Genomic DNA, 21,408 nt, shown 5'->3' on the forward strand with positions numbered 1-21,408 from the left:
ATTCTGTTGTGGGTTTGAGAGGCTTTGGTTCTTTAAGAACTGAAAGGCAAATGCTATTCCTTCTGTGTCCTTCTGTGTTAAGGACAAGATACAGCACATGCAAGATTTCTGCTACAGAAGGACAATAGAATGCACTCTACTTGTATTTCTGTGTCCTACTGCAAAAGCTACAGCAGATTAGTAAACTGCATGCAGTCATCTGCAAAGAACAGCCTTTCAGCACCTGCTTTTACTCCTCTAAATCCGTCTGTGCTTTCTCTGGTTTGCAGTGGCAGCGACACAGAGGGAGTGGGCAAGCTGTAGGCAGCTAGTTACCTTGAGTCAGCCCCTGACCTTTCCATGGCCCGTGAATCCTCCGAGCTCTATGGAGAAACAGCACTATCTGGTGGACGGAGTGTGTAAAGTCCTGTCAGCCACGGGCTGTGCTCATTTATTAGAGCCGCAATTGTAACTGCTTCAGTGGTGGTCTTGCCCAAAGCTGATAGTTTTGCCGCGGTTTCCAGAGATTTTTTTCTTTTTCCTTTTAACAGTGCGAATGGCAAGTGAGTATATCCAGCTAAGTTTTTATAAAATTGATGCTTTTCTCAGTTTCTATAGCTTACCTGAAGAAATTTTTCACCCTCTGAGGAGTGTTGATATGTTTTCTGAATTTTTCTGTGTACAGCAAAATGAAAGAGAGAAAAAAATGTTTAGGTTTAATTTTAAAAGAAGTATTATTTTTTAAAAAAGTTATATAAAACAGATGCTAATAGAATAAAATCAAACTTGCATGCAAGGAGAGATTTTCAGAAATATATTCACGTCAAGAAATGAAATAAAACCCAGAACCCAAGTTATAAACTTGTGAAACTTTGGCTCTGAATTGACTCTGAACATAAACACATTCATAGAATCACCGAATATCCCGAGTTGGAAGGAACCCATAAGGATCATTGAGTCCAACTCCTGGCTCAACACAGGACCACCTAAAAATCAGACCCTAGGTCTGAAAAGTATGATGTATGTAAAAGCCTGTAGGAAAAGCATCACATTTGTGAAGAAGTTGGCTAGTATCAATACATCCACTATATTCCACTAAACTTAACGTATATTCTTATGCAAGTGAAATAGTAGAGTGTTAGCATGATTGGTCCCTTCAATGGAATCAAAGATAGGTCATGAATAGTGAATATCTCTGGAAGTTAAATTACTATCTAGTTATCTAATTTTTTGACACACAGCCCTGAAAAAAAAAAAAAAAAAAAAAAAAAAATCATTAAGAGCATTTTTATTCCTATCATATTGCAATTGACTTGTAGAGTATACCAGTAACTAATTTCTCTTTTCTAAATAAGCAGGAAAAAAAAACCAGTCTCACTGAGTTTGCTTCATCTTCCAACTCAACTCCAGCAGTTTTCCTTGCATGTCCCAGCAATTCCCTGTAATTTATTCTTTCTTGCAAAGCTTGTACCTGAAGAAGTTACTGAAGGTATTCCTTATGTTCTTTGTGAAATGTCATAGCAAAAAAGAGCTTTTCAGCGTGTGATTAAAGCTTTCCAACTTTTTCTCATTTAATTATAATTTTGGTAGCATTCCCAACCACTTCTGAAAGAACATGCTTAAACTCTATTTGTTACTTTTTCTTGTTAATAAATCTTTCAGATCATGTCACAGAATCACAGAATTGTAGGGCCTGGAAGGGACTTCTAGAGATCATCAAGTCCAGCTCCCTGGCCCAAATAGACTCCCCAGACCAGATTGCACAGCTAGGCATCCAGGTGGGTCTTGAATGTCTCCAGAGGAGACTCCACAACCCCTCTGGGCAGCCTGTTCCAGTGCTCCATCACCCTTACTATTAAGAAGTTCTTGCTTAGTGCAGACCTTTATATTTATAGATATTAGTAAGATCCCCTCTCAGTCTTCTTTTCTCATGGCTGAACAGATCCAGGTCACTCAGCCTTTTTTCATAAGAGAGGTGTTCCAGACCCTTCATCGTCTTCACCATACCTGCATGCAGCTGATACAGGTTTGCAGGATTTGCTGCATTAGGGTACCTAGTTCTGGCAGACGTATTGACTTCAACGCAGTGGCCACCAGTTAGTCTGACTTTCAGAATGTACCTGGTTTTCTAGCCAAGACTGAAACCCGTGATATCATGCTGTCTGAACAGTTCTTATCTGATTTAGATTAGAGCTGGCTTGAGCATATCTGCATATGTTACAAAAACATTTCTAGACTTGTAGACCATATGCTTAGGTCACATTTAGACCAGAGACTTCTGACTCACCGAGTCAGGGCTGTAGATCTGGTGATCCCAAAAAAACACAGCTGTACCAGTGACTCTCATCATTATGTTTTTATTTTAGTTTATTTTTGCTTGTGGATGGTGACTTTTTATACAAGTACAAAAATCTTTACCACTGTAATAGCTACCTGGTAAAATGCAGTGAAATTTCCATACTGGAAATGTATCCCTAGTATAGGCTTCCACTTGGTCTTCTACCTCCATCATCTCAGCCTTTATGCATACAGCTTTCCTTTTCAGTGGCATCTGCTGTGGGTTTGCAGGATTGCTCTATTCTAGAACTGGAGCTTATGAAGAAATTTGCAAAGGGTAAAACCCAGGTGTGGTTTCAATTTATCAACCTTCATGTAGAAAATTTACAAGTTTGTTGGGTAAGCAAGCTTGCAGGGTACTGACATTTCTCTGAAATATAATATGAGCTTGTTGACATTCAGACACAATAAGATTGTCTTTGCTGGGAATAGTTTTGGGTCAGAGGAACAAGGCTTTGCACCACCTTGCAGAGAATTTTGGAACAGATCAGACTCCAAGAGAGAACCCTGCCCTACATCAGCCCCTCTATGTACATGAGGAGAGCATTGCAAGAAATGTTTTTCTAAAGGTACAGCTCATTCTCTGTATCAAAAGAAGATAGAAACATGAGCTTCAGTCTTGCCTGTCTGGGTAATTTTTTCTGTTGCTTTCTGAGCAGCACACAGAAAAACAATCAAGTACCGGTGCTGCTTAAAGGAATGATTTTGTATCATGGCAAAACCAAAAATAAACAAACAAAAGAAGCCCACTGAACTTGCAAGTAGGGGAAAGTATTTGCTGGCAGACTTCTCTGTCTGCCAGTTAATCACTTTCAAGTGAGGAGCAAGAACAGTCCATTGTTACATACAATTCTTTACTACATAGAATCATAGAATCACCAAAGATGGGAAAAGCCTCCAAGATTATCCAGTCCAACCATCCACCTATCACCAATATTTCTCACTAAACTGTGTGCATCAGTACAACATCTAAGCATTTCTTGAACACCTACAAGGATGGACACCACCACTTCCCTGGGCAACCTGTTTCAGCACCTGACCACTCTTTCAGAGAAGTTTTTCATAATGACCAACTTGAATCTCCACTGGCGCAACTTGAGGCCATTCCCTTTCATCCTGTTGCTGTTACGTGGAAGAGGCTCACTTCTCCACACCCTCCCTTCAGGTGGTTGTAGAGAGTGATAAGGTCTCCTATGAGCCTTTTCTTCTCCAGGCTGAGCAATCCCAGTTCCCTCAGCCACTCATCATAGGGCTTGTGCTTCAGACCCCTCACCATCCTCATAGCCCCTCTCTGAAACAAGAAATCCCCACCCCTGAGGCTGGACACCCACTGTGTTTTGGGATTGGTTGTCACTTATCTATAATCCTGGCTTTCTGCCTTTTTTATTTCTATCTGTAGAGTACAATAGTTCTACAACAGCTCCTGCTAGAAACTGTTCCCTAGTGGAGGTAGACTTGAAAAGAAACTCTGTATTTGCCTCCAGGAAATATGTTTTTCTTTCTGCTTCCTCATACCCCGCAGGACTGCAAACCATAAAACATCCTGCAGGATACAGAAGAATAGGCAGAAAGGCCCATTGTTCTGCTGAAGTAGATAAAGACAAATTCACGCAAAGTCTAGGTGCAGCTGTCCCTTATACCTTGTTAAATGTTAATGTGTTTGAGTTATGGGTGTTTGGGGGAAGATTCTAACTTCAGGTACACAAATGTTGTAATGAAAAAGCTCCATTAACTATGATGGGGAAACTGCAGGTTTACAGCTATGTAACTGAGATCACGATCTGGAATGGCCAGCATGCACTGGAAATTTTAACTTTAGTACCTCTGTGTACCGAGTGGGGCATCTGCACTGTAATCAAAGGTAATGGCCATTTGAAGAATATCTTGAACAAATATTCAGTATGTGCACTCTGAAAGAAATGTAAAAAATAAGGCAAACTGGAAGTCATAGTAGTTGGATATTTGCTCTTGATTTGGACATTTGGACTGAGTGTTCTATGGGTCCTGAGAAAAGTAGCAGGGCAGATGGACTTTACTCAAGCACTGCTGGGATTTGTCTTACTGTCTCTAAGAACTCTACAGGATTTGGAGTATCTGTTGCTATTACATGTGACACTCCAAGGTAAATTCATTTCACAGTTGATAAGTTATCGCTAAATAGTAAGTGTGCCCAATATGTAGCTATCTTTACCAGCTTCCACTGTTTTTTCTTTTATGATTTTAAATGATACATCAATTCAGTAAAAATATATTCAATATAAAAATAACAGACACTTCAAAAGTATCACCATTTCGCAGAGAGAAGGACTGAGAAAGAGGATGATTAAAGGACTACATTTTTGATATTGCACTGCATTTTGAGTGCTTTAATTGCAAAATATCTGATGAAATATATTAGGTATCTGAAGTTAAGCAGACAGTTGTGAGCATTTAGTTCTAATCACCTGCTTAAAATCAAACGTGAAGTCATTAAAGGAGTCATTAATAAAATCCATATCTCACAATTCCCACAGCCTTCCTCCAGCCTTTTCCCACGGTAGTGAAATCAAGAATTCACACTTTTAAAATTGATAATGCAAGGCATAATAAAGAAGTGATGTAATGATTTATAGTATTTGGAATATTGCCATTCAGGACATGTAGGACATGCTTCGCTTTGCTTTCTGCCTTGCATCGTTAGCCAGTTACAATTCTGCCCAGAGCCTTAAAAGGCCAGTGTGTGTGTGAAGAACACAATTCTGTACGTTAGAATTCAGGACTCTCCAGAAGACTTATTCTTACACATGTCTTTGGAGAACTGAAACTTAGTATCTAGCTACATAATTACATAATATTCACCTGTTTTAAGTTGCTAAAGCCGCACTTTGTTTCCCAGCACAGGTGACAGTGTAAAATCTTTTAAGACGTAGTTCCTGCTCTAGCACACTGCTCATGAGGGAAGGAAGGAGGAAATGCTGGGAGAAATTACAAGGTGTGGACTGACAGAAACATATTTTCTCACATGCTGATGCCTACTGGGCCTCTACTGGCAAACACAGACTAGACAACTGCTGACCTCTAAATTATATAAATATATTATGCATATATGTGATTTCAGAGTTTACGTGCAGCATAAAAACGTAGAGGATAACCTGATCACAATTACTCCCCCACAGTTTATTTTACTTTTGTTCCTTCTTGTTATGATGTGGATTTAATTGGGAACTTTTCATACTGCATTCTTCTGCATTCAGGTGCCCAAAACATGCACCTCATCATCGGTCCATCTTAAAGCTTTGGTCTGTTTGTCTTAGCTTTTTCTAAACTGGGTGGTGGAAGGTCTCAATAATGAAACTATAACAAAGAATTTCATCCTGAAGCATAATTCCTAATGCAGCACAAGATAAGTAGAAAACAAAGGATGTGATCCTATGAAGCAGTACTTTTCTGGAAAGACAACACATGATCCACTCCCACTGAAGCAAAAATGCAACAGATCTGCAGATCAGTTCTCAGAGCACACTCCTGAATTTTATACATTCAATTAGGATTTGATGGCTGTTCTGTAAAGGCAAAGAACATTTATGTTTGATCTAGTTAGAAAACAGGTTTTCTTCCTTATGAAAAATCAAGGAAAATGAGACTGGAGTTTTGTTTTCTTGTTTGTTTCAATGATATGTAAACACACTCAGAAACATGTCAAAACTTCTAGGTGTTTAGCAGATAACTTCTAAGAGACATTCTTTTGCTTCCTACCATAAATCATAAATACTTCAGGCTTAGGATATATCAAGCATCTGGGAGCAAGAAGAAAAAAAAAAGGAATGTCATAGACTACAAATGTTCAGTATCTGAAAACAATCTAGCTCTCAGCTGAAAATGATCCACCGTGAACTTTAAAGTTTTTATACGAAAAGAAAGTGCGTTTTTTGTTTTGTTTTGTTTTTCATTTTTATCTTAAGGAAAGCAGGCAAGCAAAGTTTCTTTAGAGAAACACATGAGAATTGACTGCTTTCATCTAAATCTCATACAGTTATGTTGGTTACTTCTAGTTACCTGGACTTAAACGTATACAGGGATACTTGCCCTAATGTTAAGTCAAGCAGGTAACTAACTGATCTAAATGAATCGAATGTAGGGATACTGACTCTTACCAACTTCAAGGTAGGACAAGTTGTCCAAATGATTATTTCCAGGTAGTCTGAATACTAATTAATGTGTCCAGATTAGATTTCTTACAATGTTTCTTAGGATAAGTAAATAAAGTAAAAGATTAAACATTAATACAAACGTTGTGTACTTTTAAAATTATTATTATTCCTGTACTGTCAAAATATTTGGATGAAAATGTGTGTCAGGATCATAAGAGCACAGCATTTTTCTAAAAGGCTGTTCAACAATCCTGCCTCTACTATTAACACAACTGAAGGAGTCCTTTGGGAGATCCTCAGTGTCTGTGGTACTAAGGTTCTGTCTGATCCCAGGGAATCTGGTGTCCTTCGCTCATCCTTACTGGGAGTGCGAGAAAATTACTCCATCTGGAGGTCTGGATGTGATGCATGAAAAAATAGTATAGAGAAAACACTAATATTCCCATTTGTGAATTACTCTACTTTTCTCACAGGTATCACAGTCCTCAAAACATCTCTATAAGACAAAACATCTTTATAAGGCAAAAATAGTTTATATTAATTCAGTTCATTCAGTCAATCATGTTTCGCTTTTGTTTTCCCCCCATTTATTTGTTTTAATCTGTTTATACTACTATTTACAAATTTTTGTAACTCTTTCAAAGCAAGGAGATTTCTGATTTGTGCTCTTATAATCTAGTTTGTATTTGGCCTTTTAGCACTAGATTTAGCCAATAAACATAGAAATGTTAGTGCTTTATTACAATTACATGTATTATATTAAAGGAGCACTGTTCTTTTATGTACCCCTTCCTCCAACATTTAGAAGTAGCTTACGCTTGCTCCAAAATACAGAAAGCTGCTATACGCAGTAAGGAGTCATAAGGGAGAGAGGATGGAAAGAGTAAGCAATCAGGTTGAAAAATGCAATATGATTTTATCTTTAATAAGCACTTGTTATCAAAGAAATGGCTATTACATGGTATGATTCCAAAATATTTTCCAAGTCTGTGCTGATATTCTTATAACTTTACAAAATTCTTCTGAACTGAAACTTTTCTGTCTTTTCCTGATTTTTTTTTCTAATACATATATAAAAGTTTGAGTAATTCCAAACATTTCTGATTTATGTGTGGATTAACATAACATTTTTCAGATGTTTTAGTAGCATATTTTGTGCCTGAATCATTCAATAATGGCAGAGGATGGAGACTCATACCTAGCATTTTGTTGGTTTTGTTTTTTTGTTTTTTTTTAAGTGGGCTGCAGCCCAGGCTGATACAGGGGTATCCTCATCCTTCAGGTCTCCAGAGCGATAGGTACAAATAACTCAGGCATATTTTTCTCCATTATCCACTGCATCTGTTATTACACTGTACCTCTAAGAGAGAAAAAGAAGGAAGAAATGCAGGAGACAGAGTAGTGGAGCCAGGCCACAGGAAAAAGAGCAAAAGAGGACAAATGGGAATGTCCTTTGACAGCATGTGTATTGACAACTGGCATAGTGCTGGGATATGATTGCGACATTGGGTTATCACCCACCAGCAGTATTTATTACTGTTGTTACAGAACCAGCTGAAGTATAGGCTGTTACTTGTTGACATTTTATTTGACAATAAGTTGAGAACACAAATGTCTTCATTTTTAGGGGAAGCTGATGTTGAATACCCGCAAACTTACTGAAATACAAAGAGGCAAATCAAAAAAGTTAATATGATTTGGTTTCCCATAGTGAACTTTCCTTGTAATCTCATTTCTTGTCACACCACTGTCAGATCTAATAACATAGATGTCAACTTCTACTCTGAGTTATCTTCAGAGTTTGTCTTGCTGATTTCTTCAGCAATAAAATCTTCAATCACAACCTGTACAAGAGCAAGATTCTGCTTTTTGGGTTGTGACAGATGTATTCCTGCATCACTCCTGTTTATTCATAACTTTTTAAAGGTTTGCATAGGCTTTTCCCTAAATTAAAAATGGCTTACTCTCATTTATTCCTGTTTGAGTAAACTCATGCTGTTCCTTTTCCCCTTCAGGTTACTACACAGTCCATCTCCACTCTGCCTTAATAAGTCTTTTCCTAAAAAGATGTCAACATCCTTTTCTGATCATTGTCTCTAACATGCAGACAAGTCTCCTTTCCTAAGCTGCCCTTAAGCCCTGGGGATGCCCATCCACCCATTCAATGTCCCATTCAATTAAACCCTCCTTTATACACTGCATGTAAATGTGTCCAGTACTGCTCTGCTTCTGTTCTGCCATTTGGCAAACAGCTTGGCAGGGTCCTGCTCCAGCACAGCAGCTCCTGTTTGCTGTGATAATGTTAATAGTAAGGAGTGAATCAGTATAAGGTATTTCATAGGAATAGACCTGTGTTCTTTCTGACTAGTTGATATACAAAGACAGCTTCATCTCAAAAATCACACATGAGAAAAGAAAGAAACAAGTGACTTTCAAACTCTTCTGTAGGTGCCCTCTGTATTTTTCACATCCGTACTTCAGTTAAATGCAATAAAGAATGAGCAAGCTTTCTAACTTTGCCTAAGTTAGCAAACAACGCTCCCTCCATTTATAGACAAGTCTCTACCCTTCAGTAAAGGATACAGACCACTGTAAATGTATCTGAAAAGATACTTAACCAGTGCTTCTTCCTACCAGCAGCACAGTCCTCAAGTAATTTTCCTTCCCTTTCAAGGATTTCTCATATCTGTATCGATACATCTCTTCTTATCTGATCTGCCAGTAATTTACCTTGCTTTTGCTACCTATCACAGACATTTCAAAGATGCTTTTTTTAAAGAGTGGGAGTTTCAAAATAATATTTCCTAAATAATACATCTGGATTCCCAGTCTCCTAAATCATTGTTAGACATTCATAAATCTTAAGTATGTAGTAATGGTAACAAATCCTTGCATTACCATATATTCAGTGAAATGACTGTAAATTTCTTTACAGAAATGAATGCTTAAGTGGCTGGCTAAAATGAGAACCGAGCAGCTGATGGAATAACACTTCATTTAAGAATGTGAGGAAGTATAATATGCCAAGCGTATCCCAAATTAAGTCTCACAGCATTGCAGAATTACGGCTGCAAAGTCATAGTGTGTATGTAATGGGAGTGGGCAAATACTTGTATATGTGATGGAAGCTCAAGATTTCTCTTTAATATTGTAATGTGTTCACTGGTATTTTATTTACAGAAGCAATTGCTTCTGACTATATATAGTTACTGTAATAGTTATTTTGCAAAAATAGCAACCAAGTTTTATGTGTAAACATTATCCATTCACTGGAATTTCTTGAACTTCTTGTCAGAGAATGACTGATCTGCTGTGGCACAGAATAAAAAAAAAGACATGAAATCAATGAAACTCCATTTTTTCATTTTCGTTATTCCTTCTAAAGCAGAGATTGCTGAATTGCTGTTTCTTAACTCTAACAACATTGCTTTAGATTTAGCAGAGATGAGATATTGAAGTAGCTTATGCTACCTCCAAAGTTTTGGTCTGGTTACAAAATACTGTATGCACTTTGGACTCAACAGGTTTTGTGACAAATTCTTCAGTTATTTAAAAAACAAAAACCAACCAAACAAAAACAGCAACAACAACAAACCACCTGTCACCAGGATTCCCAATAAAATGATCTTCAAAGTATTTTTAATAAAACTGCAGGCTGCTGTACTAGTAAAAAAGACTAGACTTACATACTTTGCAATCAGAAAGCAAGCTCTGACTTCATCCGGGGAAAGCCATGCTGTGAGCTAGTGTGGTTTTCCAACTGTAGCTGATGGCTGCAGTCATCAGTTCCAGAACTGATGGATACAAAGGGCAAAGTTTTGTGGCCTTCTCAGTTCAGCCCTAGGACCAGACTAATCAATCTCCAGACATGGAATTCCAGGTATGTGAAAAAGGCCTTGAGTAACTTTACTTTGATGCTTACAGTTATGTGGACTTGGAAACATACATAAAAATCTCTTGAAATCTTTTGACTTGTAAAGCACCATCTTGCTTTAGAAGACAGACAAGGAAAGGAAATGATGACTAAGAAATGAAGTTCTCTAAGTGATCACTTGTGTCACATGCAGTACTAAGGATACATTTTGCCTACATACAAACATTCTTGTTTCAAAGTTATCCACAGATTATTTCATAGGAACTGCATAAGTATGTCTGTATAAATTATTCTGCCAACAAGTAACAGACAAAAGCAAACAGATACTGGTACTGTCTATGTGCTGGAACTGATGATTTTTTTTCCCACAGGAGTTTTCAGTTACTAAAATCTAAGATTCTTCTATGCTAATATTTGAGCATATCATAGTCATCATTTACCCTCACAGAACATTTTGGGAAACATTATTGGCAGGCCATTTTACTGTTGAGGGACTGATGCACAACAGAAAGAGCAACTTACCAAGGTCGCACAGGACGTCTGTAGTAGAGGAGGAAATTGAATCTGAGATTCAGATTAATGTTCCCTAGACCAAAGCCCTTTTCATATCTTGCTGAAAGCATCTGATCAATTTGCAAGCACTTAACTGCTACTCGAACAGATGGGAATAATGCACACTTTCTGAGGCCACTCTTCTTGGCAACATCATCTCCTGCTTTCAGAAGAGATGGATTTAATCTGTCCATAACGAGTCACATGGCCTTGTGGCTGCTGAAGGTCCTGACCTGGGCGCTTCCACAGAGGCAAAAAAGGAAACAGACTGATTTGTCTCTGAGACTTCCTAGTCCCACATAGAGAGAACTGCTAGGCAAATGCATATGGAAAAATACATATGATAAAGTAAACAGGATAGAGGATTTTATGTGGATAATATTTTCCCTATTACTGTATTATATGGGTAGTTCAGAAATGCTGGGTTTTGTTGGTTGGATGGACTAACTTTAAGTGAAATACTTTACTTCTGATTCTGCCAATTGAAACTGTTTCAAAAAAACTGTTGTAAGCCCCAAAGAACTTCAGAATAATCTTAAGCACACTTATTTACAGAAATCAGAACTGATTTCTACAGACATAGAACTGCCCTCTAGAAATCCCTAAGCTACCTCTTACTTCTGATTCTGAAAAGACCATCTTCTTTGAATTAGATGTGTGTGGAAACTCATGGACAACAGCCTATACTTCAGTCTAAACATTTTTTCATCCCTGACTTTCCTTCCATGATTTCTTTTCTCATCTCCTTACATATACAGTCTTGATGTATTAACACATAACAGAGATTCAGGAGTAATTCTGCAAAAAAAGTCGCCAGGATTGACTGAGGGAAGAACCATACTATAGTATGCCATGCAGCTGTGCAATTAACAGATCAGGTATGGAATACCAATGGATTTTGAAGATGTAGGATATTGTCCTGGATGCGGTGCTGGACTATGAAAGCTGGTTGCAGTGTATTCTTCAAAGTGGATCTGAGCATGGAGGACTCCCATTCTGCACTTGTGGTCACATTAGTTTTCTGGATAGGCAGGGCATAGATGAAATTAGGGCCTGACTAAAGCAATAAGATTACTGTAGTGATGAAGGATAGTGACATAGCTTTGATTTACAGGCACACATTACAACACCAAATAAAAATAGCAGTGCCTTGTCCAGCTGGCAAGTAGAAAGTACGAATACAGTGAAAATTATTTTCTGACAGATCTCAGCTTTTGCTGACTGATGTTATCAGTACCAAAACAAGTGGTTATTTAATGCAGATCACCTATTTCACTGCTAGACACACGATAGTGGTCAGAAGTCAGAGGCACAGATGAAGATACCATCACACCATATTTTTGTACAGGCACAGGCAGTCAGATGGTCTTCCTCTCAGAGACAATTCAGTATAAATATAAGACAGGAAGGAACAGAAGAAAACAAAAACAGATGGGGATTGCAAAGGCATTTTGAGATTATATTGGCAAGATCGACTATTACTTCACTAGCCATATTCTTCTAGGACTTGAAGACATAGAAAAATCAAGGAAGTTTTAAAGCAGGACATGTTTTTCACAAATGCTCTCATCCCTGCATTGCTTGCAAGAGGCTTTTTCTGATTAATTGGGGAGTTACTACATTTTTCTTCTGCAAGGTTATACAAACAGGTGCAGACAGATACAAGCAAGCTGTACTCATGCTCTGAGTTTCCCAGATATAAGTTAGCATCTTTCTGGAGGATATACAGTCATGTTAATGTGGCACTGTACCCAAACCAACATACCCTGACTCTCAGCAGTGCTTATTAGCTGAGGCTCAGTTATCTTACTTCTGGATGGGATCCTTCCTCTGTCTGACAAGCTCAGGGCACAGGCAGAATTCTCATGTTTGTCTGGCTTTCCCTGTGTACAGGCATCACAACATTCTACTACCTTTTGTTGAGAAATAGTCTGTTAAAAAACACCTTCTCCCTCTTCTCCCTGTTACACTCCTAAGGAAATTTTTGTCAGTTTACCAAGATGATAACAAAACGCATGAGCACCTCATGGTTCAGCTCAAACTGCCACCAAAGCAGCACTAGTGGCTGCAAAAGAAGCTAACTCATGAGCTGCCACAACGGTGAGGTGGAAAACAGAAGTATGGATGACACATTCGTGTAGCCTGAGTATAGACCATACGAGCTTCAGCATGTTCCTGCATCATAGCCAAGAACCAGGCTGCACTCTCATACCATAAGTAATCCAGCATCTGTCCCCAGTGGTTGATTTTTGGGAACACTGTGAAGGACTGGATTGCTTTCAGTTCTCCAGGAGGAGAGAGAAAGACCCAAACGCATTGCTTTAGTGGTTCACCTGGCACTTCAGGTGACATGATTTTTACAGCTCATGGAAAAAGAGAATCTGCTGTATTTCTTCCCACTGACTGCTGTTAGGATCCATAATCCATTGCTCCTACACTAAGATGGCAAATTCCAATGGTTTTGTATTGAACTATGGCAACTGGGGAAAAGATACTGGATTCAAACCCCACTGGTAATGCAGTATACGACACAAGTGCACTCAATTTAGTTTTTACATTTCTGTCAAGTTTAAGAAATTCCACTCAGCCATGCGAGAAAGCTACTGAGAATGGAAAATGAAGGACTCAGTGTGAGGGATAAGTAAAACTCAAGTTGCTTCTGAGATGGTAATTTCATTTCCTTGTGGTTATTTCACTATGCTATTCTCACATTTTTCTATGGGATGCCTACCTTTATCAGTAAATATTTGCACAGTGGGCAGAATGAAGGTAACATAGGTAGTTCTAAATATGCTTTTTGGTTTGGCTTTGCAGCCTCAATGATATTCTGTAAACACAACTTTAAAAAAAAAAATGCATCAAGCGTATATATTTGTAAAATAGCATTAACACTAATACATAGATGGAGGATTTTTCTGTGGATATACCTGGAGTGACTTTTGCAAGCAAGTATAAATGTGTTTCGTCCATCCTGCAGACCTCTAGGTAGCCACAACAGCACAAAGCTGCAGCTCATATATTTGCCATTTGCATGTTCTAGTTGTTCAGGTTAAGTGACGCACCAGCTACATGGCTTTTGGCCAGTGCAGAGCATAGATTGATCTTTTGCTTGTAAAAGGCTGCATACCCTTACCTAATACTGAAATATCTTTAAGCCCAAGTTTGAAAAAGCATTCTATTTGGGGTAATACAGGAATAGACTGACATTTAAGTCCCTCAGAAACAAGATGGTTAATCAATACTTAAACTTAGTTATATGCCTTAATCTGCTTTTTTACCATTTTGCTATCCTGAATAAACATAAATATGTGCTTTCCTCAGTGGAACTCTAAACCCATTGACACACAGCAGTTCAGACAATGTTTTTTTTGGTGTGAAGTCTAACTCTTATCACAGAACAATAACACAAAAGTAAGCATTGCATCTGGGGCATGAAAAGCTATTTCACTTTGTAACTAAATTGCATTGCATTAGAAAGTACATCTTACACATTTGAGAAAATAATTAACTATGGATTTTATTTAGAATGATCCACATTAGGGAGTTTCAAATGTTATATTCCTAACTTGAATTTACAACTGGCCGGTTCTTTTGAACTGACCTCTGAAATAATGGGGTAAATGCCTTTTTAGAGGCTTAGAGAAAAGTCAATCTTAATCCTTTGCAGCAGGGGTCACTATAAACAAATCTACAAAACTCTGCCAGCATGAAATACATGTATCAGAACAGATAGGAAAATTACTGGATATAAGTAAGAAAGTGTCACTGCATATGAACATGAAAAAAGAACATTTTTATCCATATAATTTCTCTGAAATCAGCTGTACAGACTTAGCTTTTCCTTGTAAGAGTGGTGACCTAATTTCAGAGTATTAATAGAACAGAAATAAAGTTGACTCCTTGATATGTACTCAGGGATAGGAATTTTAATGCAATGCATCAAAGGAGTCAGATGACGCAGTATTTTTATACAATGCAAAGTTTCACTGTAAGTCTTACAAAATGTAATCACACCAACTACTTAAATGTGATTTCTAAGCTATTTATAATCACAATCTTTTGTCCTTATCTACATAGTGCACTGGGTTCTTGTATTTCAAGGTTACTTCCCTGTTGGTGTAAGAGCAGCATCTGAGCTGAAACATAACAAATCAGAATCTTACCTATTACAAATGAAGATATTTCAGTTGAATAACTGTCTGAAGTTCTAATGTGACTTAATACATATCACATTAGCCAGTAAGATTACAGAAATTTAGTTGTAGCAATGGCTCTTAATAGGACAAAGCTCCAAGTGAAACAGCTCTGCGCCTGCAAACGCATGCACTCAATTGCCTTTAAACATATAAAAAATCCTATCGAGGTCTACAAGTCAGGTCCTCAACTTGTGTAAATCACAGGCCCTATTTGAATCAGCAGGGCTATGACAGTTTATATCAGCTGCAGATTTGGCACCATAGATATAACTACATGCATAGACATACGTGTGCGTAATTCTGTGTCTGGGCCCCTGAAAGCTATAGAGGTCAGGTGAACTTCATGAAAAGACAGAGAATGCATTGAACATTACTGTGTTTAAAGTAATTCTAGATGTTAAACATAGATTTATTATGAAGTCAAGATGAAAAATTATGAATTATTTAAGTTCATTACACCTTAGTTCTATTTAAGAAGTTACCATTCCAGGACACAAGGACAGCTGGCTGGTAGTTATGACCACAAGTTACAAATATTTATTATACAAAGCAGAAGACCTTTTAGGGTAATGGAAGAATTAAAGGCAGCTTCAGTGTAACAGCTTACTGCTGCACTCCTGGAGCAATGATTTCAGAAAACCAGAACCCATTAACTTCCACATAAGAGACAGGCTTCACAGGATCACTGCTGAAAGCAGATGAACTTACATACAATGAGAAAGGAATAAATATGGGGATCACAAGAAAGCATAAGTTCATCTGAAACTTCATGCCAGGATCATGATGTTGACAATTTTTCTAACAGAACAGTGCAGATGTTTGTGGTGTAGTTAAAAAAAAAAAGAAAAAGAAAAAGAAAAAGAAAGAAACACAGGATCTAGTTAGCAGGAGGTAAAGGAACAACAGGATCTATATAGATCTCATGCTACTGCTGTGGGCTGAGGGAAAGAATATGTATTTACTTACATGTCTTATGTGGCCACCCATTCTGTGGTATCTCAGCATCACACACATATGGTCTTTGCTTCCCACTATCCCTGTGAAAACAACTAACCTCACTTCAGAGAGAAAGAAATGATGCGCAGTATCGGTGGGTTCTGATCCGAAGGAAGTAAAGACACTTCTAGCAGTTTCTGAACTCCTATCAGTCAGGAGCAGGGAGGTAATTGTCCCTCTGTACTCAGCACCGGTGGGGCTGCACCTCCAGCACTGTGTTTACTTTGGGGCCCCTCACTACAAGAAAAACTTAGAGGCCCTGGATTGTGTCTGTCCAGAGAAGGGCAGTGAAGCTGTGATGGGTCTGGAGTCTTATGGGGATCATCTGAGGGAGCTGTGATTGTTCAGCCTGGAGGAGGCAGGGATGAATGACATTATTGCTCCATACAGCAGCCTGAAAGGAAGTTGAGGTGAGGTGGTTGTCAGCCTCTTCTCCCAGCAAACAGCCATAGGGCGTGAGGGAATGGCTTTAAGTTACACCAGGGGAGGTTCAGGTTGGATATTAGGAGAAAAAATATTCTCAGAGTGTTGAGGTGCTGGAACAGACTGCCCAGGGAGGTGGTGGATCGGATGCCCCGTCCTTGGACGTGTTTAAGGCCAGGTTGGACGGGGTCCTGGGCAACCTGATCTGAATGTGTATGTTTGGTGGCCCTGCTAGGCAGGGGGGTTGGAACTACATGATCCTTGAGGTCCCTTCCAACCCGGGTGATTCTGTCATTCTGTGATTCTGTGGAGTTGCTGTCCCTGAGGGTGTGTAGATGTACCAAGGAACACGGTTTAGTGGGCAATATTGGTGGTAGCTGGGCAGTTGGACTGGATGATCTTAGAGGTCTTTTCCAACCTTAACGATGCTGTGATTCAGGCTCACGACTGTCAGCAGCCCGAACGCGCCCACACCGATTCCCTACCCCTAGCCGGGCCCCAGTCCCATCCCAAGGAACCGGCCACCAGCGCCGCCTAACGGCGGCGAACCCTAAGTGGTCCCCACGGACAGGACCAGCGGGGCCGCCACCCTGCCGGCCGCGGGCACCGCGAGGCGGAGCGGAGGGCGGGGCTCGCAGCCTTCCCGCCCCGCTCGCTGCCCGCTTCCTGCAACGCGGCGCGGCCGCCGCTTCCTGCTCCTCCCCGCGGCGCGGCCGGCTCCGCCGCGGAAGCCCTGGCGGCCCTTTCAAACGCGGCAGCAGGGGTAAAGTTTGGGGACACCGCCCTCCCCACGGGGCGCTGGGCCGTGGGCAGGAGCAGGGCAGGGCTGCCGGCGGCAGCGGAGAGCGGCCTGTGGCCCCGGGGGCCTCGCTGGCCCCGGAAGGTTCTCTTTTGTTCCGCTGTTGGGGTCTCCTGGAGGGGAGATGCTCCCGGCCGGCAGCGTATCACGGCGCGGGAGGTGGTTCCGGGGTAGAGAGCTGGGCTCCGAGGGCATAGTGGGTGTTTGGAGCCCAGCCACGTCTCTGGGCCACGAGCAGTGGTGCGGTGCTGGTGGACGACAGCACCGAGTCTGCTTTGCTCGCAGCTGGCTGGTGCTTGGCGTACGGTAACGCGGCATGGTCACACATTCTGCGGTCGTTGCCAAAGGGAAGAGGTGCACGGCTTCGTTGTCCTTAGGAAATAAGGCAGCCCCTTATACTAAACCGAACGGGAGTGTTGCTTTATGGCTGCTTTGCTGAGTTGGAGGAAGCCGCTAACACGCTGCCGGCTGCTGTCATGAAGCAGAACAGCCCCCCCTAGCCTTGCTTGGGCCGGTGTCACCTGCTTGTGTGTAGTCTGGTAAGCACATGGAGGTGCTCAGGCATTCCTTCCGAGGCGCCTCTCCCAGTTCAATGACAGCACTATCTTATGTCCCTCATGTCCCCGGGGTTGAGATGGTCTGGGTGAATTGTGTTTCCTTATGGTGTAGCCTTGACGTGTTGCCACTGTGGTGATACTTTTTTGCATCTCCTAGCAGTCATACACCTTTTGTGATTAGCACTGATGACTGTTTTCTGTATGTGTGTGCCTTATACGTGTCTGTCTCTGGCTTTAACTTTCCAGGTGGTTCTGGAGCCCCCACAGTGTGCATCTGATCCCTCTCCTAGGTAGCCTTGACTGACTTTGTGCAGGAGAAAAAGCCCTTGGAAATCTGCTGCGCCAGCTCTGCTGTGCAGTACCCCTGGCAGTTCTCCAAGGTTTGGGCCTCAGGAGGATCACTGTAAGTTGAGTTTATGTTTGAAGTACAACACAGTTGTTAAAGGTGACAAAAACCTTGTGGAGCATAGAACAATTTCAGTATAATTCCTTACCACTGGTCTGTGCCTCATTCTCTCCTCTTTGTTGCTGGACTATATGCTCACATTGTATTTTCATCTTAGTTCTAGCATTCGATGGAGGTGTTTTAAAATGATGAGCAAAACCCAACTGTTAAAGCCTCAATAGGGTTATAAGAGAGGGCTGTTCTACTGATGCTGCTAATAATGGTCTGAAATCCGCTTGTCATGTGGGATTTGTAGTGCTTTTTCTGTCCTGCTCCAGATGCTTGATGTTATAATAAGCTGTTGGTTGGCTAGGACTGTGTGCTTTACGTTAACATATCAAATGTTATTATCCTTGCATTTTCTTCACCTTACGAAATTGGAGGCAGCAGAGCAGTGATTGAGAAGACTTTTTTGAGAAGGCAGATTTCCTTCCTGGAAAGAATGTGTTATTTTGAATCAAAGCTTTAGAAGTTTCAGTAGTATTCTTTTTGCTGGAGAAGATCTTTTCACAGGTCCTGGAATAAAATTCCAAGTGTATGTTTGGCCTCTTAGTAGTTTTGTTTTGTAAATATTGTATCTTCAGGTAGAAAAAACTTTGGGTTTTAAGATGCAGTGCCTTTGTTGTCTTTGATCTCGGTATAGATCTTCTATCATCTATATTTCTCTTTCTCTTTGCGGTGCTTATGTCACTTAGTGTAGTAAGGCTGTGAGATGTAAGCCTACCGTGATGACGTTTGCTTGATCATGCTTCAAAGGTAGAATATTTTCTACAACTCTTTTCTTTAGAAGATAGGGAAGGTATCACTGTAGAAGGTATCACTGTCTGTTAGGATCAGTGGAGCAATTTCTGATTTTGCAAGTTGTAGCTCTAGCAGTTGAGCTACACAGCCTTGTGGTAATGGTGGGTTTTGTTGGCTTTTTTTTTTTTTAATAGCCTTTTGGTTTTATTTTTTTAGAGAGACTTTTTCATCTGATTCTAATTGTTAGGAGTTTAAATTATTTTACGAATAGTTGCTTATGCCACTTGGATTCACATTTGATGAAATTTATATTTAATGGGCTATATCTTTGCATGAATATAGAGACTGGAAATATATCATCCTTTTTAAAGTTTCTGAATGAAACCTGGATTGCCCTTTAACAAAAATACTGTTGGTGAGATGGTTGTTAAGAGCTCTTTTTCTCAGGGAAGAGCATTTTTAATTACCACGAAACTTCTGACAAGCACATAAAATAACTAAAAATAATATGCTAACAAATGTCACTTGGAGGTTTGCTGGCTTTGGCTGCTAGGGAGAACTGCTAGAACCAAGTTGTAGGAGTTCAAAACACTGAATGGCAGGCCAGTGAAATGGTGCATAGTGTGGTTAACTAGTTATGTGCCTTGCTGGATAGTTCCAGAATCCAGGCACTGCAAGCGCCTGCCATAAGGTACAGCAACACTCAACAGAGGCTCAGGTAGGGGGGGGGAAAACATTTGTTCTGACTTCTCTCTCTGGCATAAATTCTGTTCTTCATTTTTCAGGAAGTCAGCCGTGTAATTGGCTCTCCTGCTTTTTGTCTTTGAGCAAGGAATACATTTCTGTATAAGCTAGAGTTTCTTTCCTGAGGCAGAAACAGCCTTCACTTAGCTGGAGGCTACAGAGAGGGAAGTCATTAAGGCAGTTTTGCCTCTGAGGTCAGTCTAACCAGAGAATATAATAGACGAGAGGCTAACTTCGTGCTGTCTTGATTCCAATGTACTGTGGAGTGAATGAAGCCCTTCCTAACTCACTCTGCATTCGGGACAGAAACTTTTTTTCACTTGTCTTGGGAAGTCTACTTCATGGAACACAGGGAATCACATCCAAGTAGTAAAGGAGAGCAAAGCAGGCAATGGCTTGTGAGTGCTTTGTTGTCTAGTCTGTGCAGTGAACATTTTAGGTACCCTTGTGAAGCGTATCTGTGTTTGTTTCTTGAGTCTTCTTGCTTTGCTTCACCTACAAAAAGAAAGCTTAAGCTTAAAAAGAAAATAATAAAATTGTTCATCATCATCAGTGGCATTTAGACTCGTTGCTTTCTCGTCTTCCCTGCCTCCCTCTGCAGTGAATCACAGAAGGACAGTTTTTCTTAGTCATTAACTGTGGGTGTTAGCACACTCTAGTGCAGGCAGGTCAGGAGTAAAATTTAGCAGACAGCTGTCTGACAATTTGGAATCACAAGTATGTTTGTGGACTTAAAAAGATGATTCTATGCAAATAAAAAGAATATATGTAGCAAGGACAAGATTGTTTTTCTAGGACTATAGCTAGTTTGGTGTATACATTTATTGGAAGAGGAGTTGTTTTTGATTAGACCCCACCTCACCTTGAAGTATCCCAACTTTTTCCTTGGTGATCCCCATGCTTTGATGGTCTACGGTATTCAGCTTTTACTTTGAGCTGTAGAGTTGTATAATTCCATTTTAGCTTTTGAGCATAGCTTGTCTATTTCACAGAGTTATTTAGAAATAAGTGTTGTACTTAATATTCACAACTTATGGTAGTCCAAATTAGTTTTAAGTGTATGTACAAACACCTTCAGGAACAAGTTATGGTAGAAAATCTAGTAGATAAACTAAACTTTTACTATTTAATTAAATACTATGAATCTATCTGAGTCCTATCTCAGTACCTGTATTTAAGAACTGGCATGTTACTGATAGGTGGGGCAGAGGACAGGTTCTGTGCTGATCTATCTGGCCACGTGTATTTGGTATTTCTCCAGTTTTGTGAAGGACTGCATTAAAAGGGGAGAAAACAGTCAAAATACTTTGTGAATGGAAAATTCGGGGGATCAAAAACAAAAGAAAAATAAACATTGAATTGTTACATAGAAACTTAGCTGTATTGCGTATCACTTTCTATTCTATTTCATGCTTTCTTATGCCCCCCCCCCCCTTTTTTTATATATATTTGCTGTATTTTTTCTGCTTCATTTGGTGTGCTGGATAAAAACTTAAGCATGCAGGAGCAAATACTGATCTGTTTATGAAGAACATGGAAAATGTCTGGCTTTGGAAAAAAAAAAAAAAAAAAGGGAGCTCATCTCTATTCTTTTGCTCACACCAAGAGTCAAAGACTTAACTGACAGGAAGTAGA

General features: G+C 39.9%; 1 protein-coding gene across 3 annotated transcripts in view; it reads left to right on the forward strand.

The window, feature by feature from the left end:
• The first annotated feature begins 17,170 nt into the window (after positions 1-17,170).
• SRBD1 (S1 RNA binding domain 1) overlaps positions 17,171-21,408 on the forward strand; it is a 122,874-nt gene continuing 118,636 nt past the window's right edge. For 2 of the 3 annotated variants that reach the window (XM_042824618.1, XM_042824637.1), the window contains exons 1-2: positions 17,171-17,250; positions 18,090-18,246. The gene's annotated coding sequence lies outside the window, so the exon portion shown is untranslated. Of the gene's footprint in view, positions 17,251-17,503; positions 17,826-18,089; positions 18,247-21,408 lie in introns of those variants that run through there. The other variant, XM_042824627.1, reaches the window with a different exon arrangement.

Source organism: Centrocercus urophasianus, unplaced genomic scaffold (assembly GCF_019232065.1).
Source record: "Centrocercus urophasianus isolate 14NV4802_14NV808 unplaced genomic scaffold, USGS_Curo_1.0 seq_10, whole genome shotgun sequence".
Classification (NCBI taxonomy): domain Eukaryota; kingdom Metazoa; phylum Chordata; class Aves; order Galliformes; family Phasianidae; genus Centrocercus; species Centrocercus urophasianus.